The sequence below is a fragment of the Scyliorhinus canicula genome, unplaced genomic scaffold (assembly GCF_902713615.1).
Source record: "Scyliorhinus canicula unplaced genomic scaffold, sScyCan1.1, whole genome shotgun sequence".
Classification (NCBI taxonomy): domain Eukaryota; kingdom Metazoa; phylum Chordata; class Chondrichthyes; order Carcharhiniformes; family Scyliorhinidae; genus Scyliorhinus; species Scyliorhinus canicula.
In genome coordinates, this window is record NW_024055498.1 from 4,912,066 (window position 1) to 4,927,699 (window position 15,634).

The following is a 15,634-nucleotide window of genomic DNA, read 5'->3' on the forward strand; positions in this document are numbered from 1 at the left end:
TCGGCGCCGTGAGGCAGCAGGGCTAACCCACTGCGTCACCGCGCTGCCCCAATTTAGGACAGAGATGAGGAGAAATTTCTTCATCCAGAGAGTGGTGAGTCTGGAATTTGTTACCACAGGAAATAGTTGAGGCCAATACATTGTATGTTTTCAAGAAGCAGTTAGATATCGCACTGAGGGCGAAGGGGATCAAAGGATGTAGAGGGGAAAGCGGGATTAGGCTATGGAGTTGGATGATAAACCATGATCATAATGAATGGCAGACAAGGCACGAAGGGCCAAATGGTATCTTCCTGCTCCTATTTTCTACGTATTCCCTTCTCACACTGAGAGCAGGTGAATGGCCTCTCTCCAGTGTGAACTCGCTGGTGTGTCTGCAGAGTAGATAACTGTGTGAATCCATTCCCACAGAGAGAGCAGGAGAATAGCTTTTTCCCAGTGTGAACTCACTGATGTTTCCGCAAGATGGATAAATCACTGAGTCTCTCCCCACTCAGAGCAGGTAAATGACATTTCTTCAATGTGAACTCGCTGATGGTTCCGTAGGCTGGATAACCAAGTGAATCCCTTCCCACACTGAAAGCAGGTGAATGGCCTCTCCCCAGTGTGAACTCGCTGATGGCTCCGCAGGTTGGATAACCAAGTGAATCCCTTCCCACACTGAGAGCAGGTGAATGGCTTTTCCCCAGTGTGAACTCGCTGGTGTGTCTGCAGACTAGATAACCGAGTGAATCCGCTCCCACAGATGGAGCAGGTGAATTGCCATTCCCCAGTGTGAACTCGCTGGTGTGTCTGCAGGCTGGATAACTGTGTGAATCTCTTCCCACACACAGAGCAGGTGAATAGCCTCTCCCCAGTGTGAATTCGCTGATGTCTCAGCAGGGTGGATGAATCAATAAATCCCTTCCCACACTGGGAGCAGGTGAATGGCTTCTCCCCAGTGTGAACTCGCTTATGTTTCTGCAGGCTGGATAAATCAATGAATCCCTTCTCACACTGAAAGCAGGTGAATGGCCTCTCCCCAGTGTGATTGCGTCGATGAGTCTCCAGCTCAGATGGGACTCTGAATTCCTTCCCACAGTCTCCACATTTCCACGGTTTCTCCATGTTTTGGGTCTCCTCGTGTTTCTCCAGGTTGGCCAGTCAGTGGAAGCCTTGTCTACACACAGAACATGTGCACTGTCTCTCCTCACTGTGAGTGGTGTGATGATTTTTCAGGTTGTGTAACTGGTTGAAGCTCTTTCCACAGTCAGTTCACTGGAACTCTCTCACTCGGGTGTGTGTTGTGTGGCTCTCGGTGCCTTTCCAGTCACACTGATGTTTAAAATCTTTCGAAGTCGACAGATTGGACAAACATTTCTCCTCGCCGATGATATTCAGATCAGAAGGAAGCGAGTGAGTTTGGCACATCGAGACGTGATGTTTGAGATTTCTGCCTCTCATTCCTCCTCTTCCAATATCCTTTAAAAACAATTTACAAAAGTCATCATTGTTAGTACAGGATAGAAATTCACCGTAACTTCATTGCAATGTAAGCCTACTTGTGACAATCAAGATGATTATTATTAAAATTCGGAACAGACAATTCTAGTTCCCATGGAATATAATTTTCTCTCGTTCTCCAAAAGCTGTAAATCTCCATCCCACACAATCTCCCTCCATTCTCACTCTGCTGTATCTAATATTCACCCTCCCAATTCTCCTGAAGGTGCTGATTCATGTTGATTGACAGATCCAAGCTCAGCTCACTGCTTCCTGACCAGGACACAGAGATTAGAATAGGATCAAGAGTAGGCCATTCGGCCCACCGAGTCTGCTCAATCATTCAATCAGATCCTTGGCCGATCTTCCTCAGCACCATTTCCCCCACACAATCCCCATATCCCTCGATATCTTCAATATCCAGAAACCTGTCAATATATGTCTTGAACATCCCTGATGACTGATTTACTTATTACAGAACGGTAAATAATACATCTGTACCACATAACAACACCAGACATATCTCTGTCCATTATTAATTTAATGTCCCCTGAAATGTCAGCCATCTCCTGGGGAACCCACCCCTTTAATTGTGAACATTAGGAAAGAGACCATTTTTTTGAAATAAATTTTGAGTAACCAATTAAGTTTTTCCAATTAAGGTACAATTTAGTGTGGCCAATCCACCTACCCTGCACATCTTTGGGTTGTGGAGCTGTTACTCACGCAGGCAAGGGGAGAATGTCCACATGGACAGTGACCCAGGGCCGGGATCAAACACGAGTCCTTGGCGCCGTGAGGCAGCGGTGCTAACCATGGTGCGACCAGAGACCATTCTTTTCGTCAGACAAATAAATGCACGAACCTGTTAAGGAGATGGGTGGGAGGAGTTGGAAACTCTTTGTGGAGCCGCGAACCTACATGAAAATATTGATTTCCCAATTAATGTGGTTCCAGTTTGGGCTCAAATCATCAATGAGGGCTCTGATCTCTGGCAAGGAAGGAAACCCTGGCAGGTGGGCGGGGCGGATTCACAAACACCTGCTGGAGGCCCCAAATCCCCCCAATAAGACCCATTGATTTTATTGTCAGTCTGCAGACAGGAGCTGGAGAACTGAACCCAGGCAGAGGAGAGGGAGGGAGAAAACTGGGAGTGGAGGAAAGAAATGGTGAGATGGGTTTGGATTTCAGCCCAGGGAGGAGAGAGAGTGTGTGGGACGGGGATTGACAGCTTTGGTGGAACAAGAGAGGGAAAAATGTTCCAGAGAAACTAGAATTGTCTGTTCAGAATTTCTATCCTGGACTGACAGTGATGGCTTTTGTTTGTTTTAATTACAAAAAAAATAAATTTAGAGTACCAATTCTTTTTTTCCAGTTAAGGAGTAATTTTAGCGAGGCCAATTCACCTGCAATGCACATCTTTTTGGATTGTGAGGGTGACACCCATACAGACATGGGGAGAATGTGCAAACTCCATACGGACAATGACCCAGAACCGGGATCAAACCCGGGTCCTCGGCTAACCACTGAGCCACCGTGCCTGCCCCGAGTGATGACTTTTATCAACTCCTTTTACAGGATATTACAAGGGGAGGATTTACAGATGGAAACTCAAATCAAACTTCACGTCAAGATTTAACAGAGTCACTCCATTCATCAGGACCTGAATATCATTGGCCTGTGAATGTGGAAGAAGAAATGTTTGTCTGTTCTGTCGGTAGGAAATGATTTTCAAGATCTATGTGACTGAAAAAAAACCTGATGCACACACGACTCGCGTGAGAGTGTTCCAGTGAACTGACTGTGGAAAGAGTTTTAACCAGTCACACAGTCTGAAAAAACATCACACCATTCAGAGCGGGGAGAGACCGTACACATGCCCACTGTGGGGACAAGACATGAAATGAAAAATGAATTTACTTATTGTCACAAGTAGGCTTCAAATGAAGTTACTGTGGAAAGCCCCTAGTCACATTCCGACGCCTGTTCAGGGAGGCTGGTACAGGAACTGAACTGTGCTGCTGGCCTGCCTTAGTCTGCTTTAAAAGCCAGCGATTTAGCCCTGTGCTAAACTAGCCCCTGTAACGCCTGACATAAACTGATCGTCAAATTTGAAGAGGGACAAGGACACCAGCAGCATGCTGAAACCATGGACATGTGGGGACTGTGGGGCAGGATTCAAGTCCCCATGTGAGCTGGGGACTCATCACCGCAGTCACACCGGCTACAGACCATTCACCTGTTCTGAGTGTAGGAAGGGATTCACTCAGTTATCCGAGTGAGGATTTACCAAGATGTGGGAAACGAGCTGGTGAGCGGCCTTTAATAAAGTTCAGGCTGCTCTGTGTAAGAAAGGAGTTTGATTCGGGGTGGTATACCCGGCAAAGCTGCAGCTCACATACGAGTCCAAAGACTTCCATTTTGAGACACCGGAGGAGGCGAACATTGTAAAGCATGGACTGGGGTCCAGTTATCTGTATTGGACAAGATCTACGTTTCTTGTGGGGTGGGATGGGTGTTGTGATATCCTCTATATAGTTTTGATATTTACTGATGAAATCTGTTTTTCTGTTCGGGGTGAAGGGAGATTTTCGTTATGAAGCACAATGTAGATATATGGGGGTTGGGGAGGGAGACGGGTTAGCTACCTGATGACTAAAGAACTGTTTGTGTCTTACTCTGTGAGTGTATGGGTATGTGTGTGGCGGCCATCTTGGGTGGACTCTTGACCTGTACATTTTGAACATTTACTGGATAGTCCCTCATGGCTGATTCTGTGATACGGGGGGAGGGGGGGACAGACGCCTGATTCAGCTGGTCACCTGGAGCATAAGCAGATTGGTTGGACCAGTGAAGAGGGGGCGGGTTTTCGCTCATCTAAAGAATCTAAATGCTGGTGTGGTGTTCTTGCAGGAGACTCACTCACGGCTTAGAGATCAGACCAGACTGCGGAGGGGTGAGCCAAGTGTTTCACTCGGGCTTTGACGAAGGGCTCAAGGTGTACCGTTCCCGTACCAGCCAAGGTGTTCCCGTACCAACCTCCCCGGACAGGCGCCGGAATGTGACGACTAGGGGCTTTTCACAGTAACTTCATTGAAGCCTACTCGTGACAATAAGCGATTTTCATTTTTTTTTTTCAGGTGCTGTAATTCTTTTGTTTTGTAAATTTAGAGTACCCAATTCATTTTTTCAAATTAAGAGGCAATTTAGCGTGGCCAATTCACCTACCCTGCACATCTTTGGGTTGTGGGGTGAAACCCAGACAAACATGGGGAGAATGTGAAAACTCCACACAGGTAGTGACCCAGGACCGGGATCGAACCTGGGACCTTGGCGCTGTGACGCAGAAGTGCTAACCACTGCACCACCATGCTGCCCGAGGTGTTGCAATTCTAATCGATAAACAGGTCCCTCTTTCGGTCACTAAGATCATTGCGGACACTAATGGGAGATACACGGTGGTCAGTGGGTCATTGCCCCTCACTAACGATGTTCCTTTGTAAAAAATATTATTGGGGTCCACCCCAGATCTGGATACACATCAGTTGATTCTTGGAGCAAACTTCAATTGCGTACTGGATCCTAAATGGACAGGTCCAAGCCCATTCATCCCCTACAAATACAGGAAAAGGGAATGAAACCGAACGGACCACCCGGCAGCGACCCAGGCACCGGAAACAACAACAGCAAACCCGGCAAAAGATAAAGAAAAGCTGTTCAAGAGCAGATTATAAAAGGATTATGGGACACAGATTTATGATTGTGAGCAAGATCTATAGGGGAGTTTTACACAGTGAGTGATAATGATCTGAACTCAATGCTTACACACAAAGGTCGATAATCTCCAGGTCCTGATAACCCGAATGGTGCTGTCAGAATTTGATGTGAGGATTGGTTGTGAGTTTCCTGTCTGCGAATCCCTTTCTAAGCCCCTGTGAAAGAAGTTTACAAAGGCATCACTGTCAGTCCAGAAATGAAATTCAGGAAAGATAAATATTTCTCCTGGTTTGAATTTGCTGTGTGTAAATCCTCCCCGACTAATCCCTGTAAAAAGCGTTTCCAAAATTAATCACTGTCAGTCCAGGATAGAAATTCACAACATTCTCTCCTCCTGCTCCCTGGTCCAGGATGGCCGCTCATGCCCCCCCGCTGCACACTGACCCTCTTGTCATCAGCAGTCCCTCGATTTGAGGGTGTTGTCCACTCAGGGTTGGGAGTTTCTGCCCTGGGTCTTAATGTGACTGAACAGAGCCGCAGAGCTTTGGACACATGGGATAGGATGTCCAATGAATCTTGAATTTACAGTGCACAAGGAGGCCATTCAGCCCATCGAGTCTGCACCGGCCCTTGGAAAGAGCACCCCATTTAAAGCCACACTTCCAACCTATCCCCTCAACCCAGTAACCCCACCCAAACCTTTTCAAACACTAAGGGCAATTTAGCATGGCTACTCCACCTAACCTGCACATCTTTGGACTGTGGGAGGAAACCGGAGCACCCAGAGGAAACCCACTCAGACAATGATATCTGGAGAGCAGGATTGGCTTCCTTTTCTTTCCATCTCTGCCACCGCTATGCATCATCAATAAGACATTGGGACTGAAAGGCTAATCCAGTTTGATGGACAAGTTGTCTCCATTCTGAACAATGGGGAACAAGCTCCTCCCACTCATTGAAACATCGCCCCGACTAAGATGAGAAACGCGCATGCGCCCTGATGAGCATCCAATAAAGATGGCGGCCGTAAACCCGAGCCGAATGTGGAGTTGCAGTTCTGCTCGGTACAATCTGGGCCCCAGAAAACTTTTTCCGCGGTTTGCGGCTCACAAAAGCTTTATACAACGTTTCCGCCCACCCCCGCGATCTCTTGCTCCCTCCATATTGTTAATCGCCTGTCACCAATTTCCGATCTGAAAAACACGTCGTTCTCTTTCGCCATTACCCACACTGCGCATGCCTCAATCACAGCCTGGCCCCGCCCCTCATTCACTCCGATTGGTTGGAGGACCAGCCGCCCTCACTCGTTCTAGTTCTGCCTCCTCCTGCTATTGGTCCGGAGCTGCCGTCAATCATCCGGATATTGTGACGGTGAGAGCGGCCACAGGCTCAGGCTGACTCGCTGATTGTCCAATAATAACAGTGAGAGTCTCAGTGGGACAATCAGACAATAATAGTGGAGATGGGGCCCAGAGGAGAAACAGCAAAGGATTCACTCACTTTGAGAGTAACAAACACAGTGTCTTTCCAGTAATAAGTCAGACTGCAGTGTGTGAGTGAGGAGGCCATTCGGCCCATTGAATCTGCACCGACCGTATGAAATATCACCCTATCTGGGCCAATCTAGGGCGGCATGGTAGCACAGTGGGTAACACTGTTGCTTCCCAGATCCAGGGTCCCAGATAATAATTCTGTCAGTTATTATTAGACAATAACCTGCCTGAAATGAAAATCGCTTATTGTCACAAGCAGGCTTCAAATGAAGTTACTGTGAAAAGCCCCTAGTCGCCACATTCCGGCATCTGTTCGGGGAGGCTGGTACGGGAATGCCTGTTATTCCAATGCTGGTGTGTGTAATCCGTCACTGTTATCATTTGACAATAATAGGAGGGCAAGATGCAAGACAGCAATGATAATTTGATGTTTGTGTGTTATAGTCAGTGTCACTGGGAGGTGTGTGATAAAATAGGAATGGAAACATCGTGACAGAGGCACGTGTGACTGACTCCACCTGATTCAGTGCTGTTCTATCCAAGATGAGAGCAATGAGGACATGGGGAACTCCAGAGATTTCTGGTATCTGAGGTGTATCTGTAGAGGAACTGAAATCATTCTACTGGTTCTCGATTTATACAGGAAATATATCTGACAACTAAAACCAAAGTTTCAATCTTCTCTTTGAGACACATTGTGATTGAAAAGATCAAATGGTAAAACATCAGGAGAGGAAAATTCAGACTGTCACAAAGGGCATCATTGCTACCTCACAGCACCATGGACCCTGGTTCAATTCCGGCCTTGGGTGACTGTGTGGAGTTTGCACTTTCTCCCAGTGTCCGCATGGGTTTCTTACCACCATTCAAAGATTTGCAGCTTAGATGGATTGGCCATGATCAACCTCCCCTTCGTGCCCAAAAATGTGTTGGTTAGGTGGGGTTACAGGGATAGGATGGGGGATTGGGCCTAGGTATAGTGCAAACTCAATGGGCCGAATGGCCTCCTTTTGCACTGCAGAGATTCTATGAGTGAACTGTCGAATTCATCTGATTCACCATAACACTGCCAATTTACCCTCTACAAGTGTAACTCCCTTTGAAAGTTACTGTAAATCTGCTTCCAGCAGCCTGTCAGTGTCAATTCCAGATCACATCACATCACTGTGTAAAAACAATTCTCATCATCACCCCCTTGGGTTCTGGTGCCAAATATCTTAAATCTCTGTGTCCTCTGGTTACAAAACCTCCTGCTGTTGGGAAACAGTTTCTCCCCATCGACACTATCACAAATCCTTCATTTTAAACACCTCTATTAAATCTCCTTTTCGCCTTCCCTGATATCAGAGGGACAAAATCAGTTTCTCCTGCTCTGAGTCAGAGGGATTCGAAACGTAAACTCTGTTTCTCTCGGTACCGATGCTGCCAGAACTGCTGAGTTTTTCCAACCTTTACTGTTTCGCTCCCACTTTTTCCTCCTTCAATCTATCAAACACTTCATGATTTTGAACACCTCAATTAAATAGGAATAGGAGAGAAATATAGATGAAAGGAGAAAAAAAGACTGAGATTTAAAAAAACAGAAAGGTGAGGTGGCGAGAATAAAAGCTGAGTAATAGAGGAAACAAGGAAAACAGAAAGAATGATATAAAATATAAGGGAGCAGGTTATCAGCTCCCAGCTACAGAGAGCAGAATGAACCATGGAAGAGAGAGATTGGGACACATTTCTTCCACGCCTCAGGATTAACCCACACGGGGACTTTGCTGTCAGTGAAGAGAGATGAGAAAGACCCAAGTGTCATTTGTCCCTCTCAGTGTGACCCTGAAAGACTGTGTCCAGGTTGAAGTTCTGTTCCTGCTGTATGATACTTCCCCAGATTGTCCTTTCTGAGCTCCAGACAGGTGATGTTCAACATTCAGGTGGGAAAGATAAAAATCTGCAACATCGTTTCAAACAAAGTTGATTTATTTCACATTTATTCAGAATAATAAACCTCATCAGCAGATTAAGACTGTCAGAGTAAACATTATTGAGTCCTGTACATGACTAACAACATCAATAGGGTATAATCTAAACCTTGTAGTCGCTTGTGATACTTTTTTGAGGCTGTGTAACTGGTTAAAACTCTCTCCAGTCAGTGAACTGAAAACTCTCATTGGGGGTGGGTCTCGGTGCTTTTGGAGTCACCCTGCTGAAACAGAACAAACACTTCTTCCAAATTTAAAGACTGAAGATATTGAGCTCTTAATGAATTGAGTGATTTTGATGTGATGTTTGGTTTTCCGCTTTCTGTCAGCCAATTCTCCACCCAATATCCTGTAAAAGGAGTTTACAAAAGCCATCAGTCAGTCTAGAATAGAAATTCTGAACAATTTCAGTTTCTCTGGAACATTTTTCCCTCTCTCGTTCCCCCAAAGCTGTAAATCTCCGTCCCACACACTCTCCTTCCTCCCTGGGCTGAAATCCAAACCCATCTGCACCATTTCTTTCGTCCACTCCCAGTTTTCTCCCTCCCTCTCCTCTGCCTGGGTTCAGTTCTCCAGCTCCTGTCTGCAGACTGACAATAAAACCAATGGGTCTTATTGGGGGGTTTGGGTTCTCACCATTGTCCCCGCTCGCGGCGGCTCTCATTCAGCCTCCGGGAGCCGCACTCACTCTCACTGCGGCTGCGCTCAGGCCGGAGCAGCACCGCGCATGCTCCGCACAGAGAGGCTACTTCCGGGGGCGGGGCATTGTGACGCCTGCGCTTTCTGGCTCCTGTCACGAATATAGGGCGTATTCATCCGCGCCTGGCATTACGGGTACCCTTCCACGCCATTATTCAATTGCGTTCTTCCGTGTGATAAATTGGTTCCGGCAATTTTGATACAGTTCGGTGTTTGTCCCGAATGTGGCGGCTGCATCGGTGCTTTTCTCTCTGATCTGCCCCTGTTAAAGGCTGTCATTTGTTTAGGGGGCGATTTACAGCAGGGCGCCTGCGGTCGCCATCGTTCTCAGCGGAAATGTGCAGCAGGGCGCATGCGCGGACATCCAGGAACCGGAAGCCTGAAGAGAGAATCTTGTGAATTTCTCTCCTGGACTGAGAGTGAAATTCCTTTGGAAACTCCTTCTTTAGAAAAAGGAGGCTTCACTGAGGGGAACTTCAAACCAAACATCAAGTCATCCTCTGACTGAATTATTCGATTCATCAGGACCTGAATATCATTGGGAGGTAAAATGGTTTGTCTGTTCTGTCTGAGGACAAAGGTTTCAGATATCAGAGTGACTGGGAAACTGTTAATGACCATTCCGGGTTAAATTTGAGACTAATTACACCGATCACCGATTGGGGAAGTTAAATAATTTGCTGTTGTACTCTTATGTATGCAGGTAAATTTTAAAATTACCGCATTATCATACTTGGCAGCTAAACTGGGCAAACTGCTGACCTTGTTAGTAGTGAGAGTTAGTATCCCGGATTTTATCAAAGTTTGTTGTTCCTGTTGCATTTCATTCATCTCATCGTGGCTGCAAAGTAGGTATTCAGCCGAAACTCAATTTGCAGATTGTGGTCTGTAGTTTTTTAAGTTACATCAATTCAACTGTCTATCTGAATACTTTAAAAATGTTATGGGGGTTTCTGCCATCATTTCAGGCAGCATGTCACAGATCCTCACCACCCTCCTAGTCCTTCCATAAATCTCTGCTCCCTTTTATATGTATCCCTCAACCAAAGGACCTTCCTATCCAATCTATTTAGATCCTTCAGAATTTAAAAAATATATTACTTTATATTTTTTACCACTTTGGCGGCAATTTAATTTTGCCAAACCACCTAACCTGCACATATTTGGGTTGTGGGGGTGAAACCCACACAGAAAATGGGAGAATGTGCAAACTCCTTACAGACTGTGACCCAGGGCCAGGATCGAACCTGGGTCCCCAGCACACAGGCACACAACCACTGTGCCACCATGAAACTCCAGAATTTAATACATTTAGAATAATCTTTACTATTGTCACTAGTAGACTTATATTAACACTGCAATGAAGTTACTGTGAAAATCCCCGTAACCACACTCGGGGACCTATTCAGGTACACAGAGGGAGGATTCAGAATGTCCAATTCACCTAACAAGCATGTCTTTCGAAACTTGTGGGAGGAAACCCATACAGACACTGGGAGAACGTGAAGACTCTGCGCAGACAGTGTCCCAAGTGGGAATTGAACCCTGGGACCCTGGCGCTGTGATGTAACAATACTAAGCACTGTGGTACCATGCCGCCCATAAAACAGGTCGGCTCAATGTTCTCACATTAAAGAAGCTGAAGCGCCCAATGTGGGTCTTGAATCCACGGCCCTGGGATTAAGACCCCCGTGCTCTACCGACTGAGCTAGCCGGGCTGCTTGTCATAATTTCATTTTGGTCTCCCCTCAGTCTTCTGTTCCAAAGAAAACAGCCCCAGTTTATCCAAACTTTCTCTGAGCAAACGTTTTGAATTTCTTGTCAATGTTCTTAAATCTCCTCTGTGCTCTCTCTAGTGCAGTCTTCCTGTGCACAGGAATCTAGCTCTGGCGTAACTAGTCCTGTCCTGCCATTTATCATGTCATCCTTTGCCTTGTTTTCCCTCCAGCTTTCTTCCTCATTCATCAATCATTTTTGTTTCACAGGTAAACTTCTTCATGTTCCTACATTTACTTTCAAATCAATGATGTAACCAGGAGTGAAGGGACCAGTACTGATTCCTTGGAAACCGGCACTGGAAACAGCCCATTGATTTTCTCTATTCTTTATGGGATGCGAGTGTCACGGGCAAACCAGCTTGGTTGCCCATTCCTAATTGCCCTTAAACTGAGTGGCTTGCGAGGCAATTCAGAATGAACCACATTTCAGTGAGTTGGCCAGATCAGGTAACGCCGATGCAGACTCGATGGGCCGAGTGGTTTCCTTCTGCACTGTAGATTCTATGATTAATTCCGACCTTGGGTCACTGTCTCTGTGGCGTTTTCCTGCGTCTGCGTAGATTTCCTTTCCGGGTGCTCTGGTTTACTCCCACAGTCCAAAAATGTGCAGATTAAATGGATTGGCTGTGCTAAATTGTCCCTGGGAGGTGTTATGGGTATAGGGTGGGGAATTCGCCACGGGAGGATGCTCTTTCAGAGAGTTGCTACAGACTCGATGGGCCAAATGGCCTCCTTCTGCACTGAGGGAATTCTATGATTCTACACTGGATGCAATGATGTGTTCACTCACACACTGCAGCCTGACTCTTATTATGGGAGAAGACACTGTGTTTGTTATTCTCAAAGTGAGTGAATCCTTTGCTGTTTCTCCTCTGGGCCCCATCTCCACTATTATTGTCTGATTGTCCCACTGAGACTCTCACTGTTATTATTGGACAATCAGTGAGTCAGCCTGAGCCTGTGGCCGCTCTCACCATCTGTAACCATCACAATGTCCGGGTGATTGACGGCAGCTTCGGACCAATAGGAAGAGGAGGGGCGGGTCTGGAGGACCGACTGACAGCAGCTGATCCTCCAACCTATTGGAGTGAATGAGGGGCGGGGGCCCTTCTAACCCCCTGTAAAAGGAGTTTACAAAAGCCATCACTGTCAGTCCAGCATAGAAATTCTGAACAGGCAATTCCAGTTTCTCTGGAACATTTTTCCCTCTCTTGTTCTCCCAAAGCTGTAAATCCCAGTCCCACACACTCTCCCTCCTCCCTGGGCTGAAATCCAACCCCATCTGCACCGTTTCTTTTTTTTAAAATTTAGAGTACGCAGTTTATTTTTTCCAATTCAGGGGCAATTTAGCGTGGCCAATCCACCTACCCTGTACATCTTTGGGTTGTGGGGAGAAACCCACGCAAACACGGGGAGAATGTGCAAACTGCACACGAACTGTGACCCAGAGCTGGGATCGAACCTGGGACCTCGGTGCCATGAGGCCGTAGTGCTAACTACTGCACCACCATGCTGCCCTTCTGCACCATTTCTTTCCTCCACTCACAGTTTTCTCCCTCCCTCTCCTCTGCCTGGGTTCAGTTCTCCAGCTCCTGTCTGCAGACTGACAATAAAATCAATGGGCCTAATTGAGGGTTTGGGACCTCCAGCGGGTTTTGGTGAATCCTCCCCGCCCACCTACCAGGGTTTCCTTCCTTGCCATCGGTGAGAACTCTGATTTATTATTCTCCCTTATGGTCCAGGTCTCTCCCTCAGCTTGACATATTTATTTGTCTGGCGAAAAGGATAGTCTCTTTCCTAATGTTCACAATTAAAGGGGTAGGTTCCCCAGGAGATGGCTGACATTTCAGGGCAATTAAATGAATAATGGACAGAGATATGTTACATGGTACAGATTAGATATATTATTTGCGGTTCTGTAATAAATTATATTTATTATTATTTCTCGCCTTGTAATATAAGACTGTAGCTACGTTATAGATTTCCAGTCATCTCTTCCTTCAGAGGTTTGATAGTCTTAAGATTTCTCTTCCACAGGGACCAGTTGTATCTGGGGGTCATTGAATATATTGAAGCACAAGTTAGACAGATATTTTATTGGTAATGGAGTTAAGGGTTATGGGGAACAGGTAGGAAAATAGAGAGAAAGATAAGATGAGGGATCTCTTCACTCGAGGATGTGGTGAAACTTTGGAATTCTCTATCCCAGAGGAATGTGGAGCCTCAGTCATCAGATATGTTCAAGACAAATATTGACAGGTTTCTAGATATTGAAGATATTGAGGGATATGGGGATCGTGTGCGAGAATGGTGCTGAGGTAGATCGGCCAAGGATCTCATTGAATGGTTGAGCAGACTCGGTGGGCCGAATGGCCTATTCTTGCTCCTATTCTAATCTCTGTGTCCTGGTCAGGAAGCAGTGAGCTGAGCTTGGATCTGTCAATCAACATGAATCAGCACCTTCAGGAGAATTGGTAGCGTGAATATTAGATACAGCAGAGTGAGAATGGAGGGAGAGTGTGTGGGATGGAGATTTACAGCTTTTGGAGAACAAGAGAGGAAATAATGTCCCACAGGAACGAGAATTGTCTGGTCTGAATTTTCATCGTGTACTAACAATGATGACTTTTGCAAATTGTTTTTAAAGGAAATTGGAAGAGGAGGAATTATGGACAGAAATCTCAAACTGCACATCTTGATGTGACAAACGCACTCAATTCCTTCTGATCTGAATACCATTGTGAGAAGGAGAAATGTTTGTCCGAACTGTCAGCTTCTAAAGATTTCAAACATCAGTGTGACTGGAAAAGCACCGAGACCCACACAACACACATCCGAGTGAGAGTGTTCCAGTGAACTGACTGTGGAAATAGCTTCAACCAGTTACACAGCCTGAAGAAACATCACACTATTCACAGTGAGGAGACAGTGAACATGTTCTGTGTATAGACAAGGCTTCCACAGATTGTCCAATCCGGAGAGACACGGCGAGACCCAAAACATGGAGAAACCGTGGAAATGTGGGGACTGTGGGAAGGGATTCAGAATCCCATCTCAGCTGGAGGTTCATCGCCGCAGTCACACAGGGGAGAGGCCATTCATCTGCTCTCAGTGTGAGAAGGGATTCGCTCAGTTATCCACCCTGCGGAAACACCAGCGAATTCACACTGGGGCGAGGCCGTTCGCCTGCTCTAAGTGTGGGAAGGGATTCATTAATTCATCCCACCTGCAGAGACATCAGCAAGTTCACACTGGGGAGAGACCATTCACCTGCTCCGTCTGTGGGGATAGATTCACACAGTTATCCATCCTGAAGATACACCAGCGACTTCACACTGGGGAAAAGCCATTCACCTGCTCTCAGTGTGGGAAGGGATTCACTTGGTTATCCAGCCTGCGGAGCCATCAGCGAGTTCACACTGGGGAGACGGCATTCACCTGCTCTGAGTGTGGGAGAGATTCAGTGATTTATCCAGTCTGCAGACACACCAGCGAACTCACACCAGGGAGAAGCCATTCACCTGCTCTCTGTGTGGGAACGCATTCAGTGATTTATCCAGTCTGCAGACACACCAGCGAGTTCACACTGGGGAGAGGCCGTTCACCTGCCCTCAGTGTGGGAAGGGATTTATTGATCCATCCATCCTGCAGAGACATCAGCGAGTTCACACTGGGGAGAAGCCATTCACCTGCTCCCTCTGTGGGAATGGATTCACACAGTTATCTACTCTGCAGACACACCAGCAAGTTCACACTGGGGAAAAGCCATTCACCTGCTCTTAGTGTGGGAAGGGAATACATAGAAAATTGGAGCAGGAAGAGATAATTTGGCCCTTTGCACCTGCTCTGCCATTCATTATGATCATAGTTTATCATCCAACTCCACAGCCTAATCCCGATTTCCCCTCCATTTCCTTTGATCCCCTTTGCCTTCAGTGCTGTATCTAACTGCTTCTTGAAAATATGCAAGGTATTGGCCTCAACTAGTTCCTGTGGTAACAAATCCCACAGGCGCACCACTGTCTGGGTGAAGAAATGTTTCCTCATCTCTGTCTAAATGGTCCACCCCGTATCCTGAGACTGCGCCCACTGGTTCTGTACACTCCCACCATCGGGAAAATCTTTCCTACATCTACCCAATCAAATCCTGTTAGAATATTATAGGTTTCTATAAGATCCCTCATTCTTCTGAACTCCAGTGGATACAATCCTAGCTGATTCAATCTCTCATACGTCAGTCCCACCATCCCAGGAATCAGTTTGGTAAACCTGCTCCGCACTTCCTCTAGAGCAAGAACATCCTTCCTCCGATAACGAGATGGAAACTGCTCACAATATTCCGGGTACGGCCTCGCCAAGGCCCTGTATAGAACAAAGAACAATACAGCACAGGAACAGGCCCTTCGGCCCTCCAAGCCTGCGCCGATCACATGTTCTATCTAGACCAACCGCCTGTATCCTTCTATACCCCATCTGTTCATGTCCTGTCCAGATA

The 15,634-nt window shown here is 46.5% G+C and overlaps 2 long non-coding RNA genes across 2 annotated transcripts; both read right to left on the reverse strand.

The window, feature by feature from the left end:
* Positions 1–1,009: 1,009 nt before the first annotated feature.
* Positions 1,010–6,442, reverse strand: LOC119960313. Its single transcript, XR_005459374.1, has 3 exons — positions 6,338–6,442; positions 5,308–5,414; positions 1,010–1,461 (listed from the first exon to the last, which is right to left on the reverse strand). It is a non-coding gene; the product is annotated as an uncharacterized LOC119960313 (long non-coding RNA).
* A 2,197-nt stretch (positions 6,443–8,639) lies between these two features.
* LOC119960356 lies at positions 8,640–9,361 on the reverse strand. The gene is made up of 2 exons (XR_005459387.1): positions 9,299–9,361; positions 8,640–9,011 (listed from the first exon to the last, which is right to left on the reverse strand). It is a non-coding gene; the product is annotated as an uncharacterized LOC119960356 (long non-coding RNA).
* Positions 9,362–15,634: the final 6,273 nt, after the last annotated feature.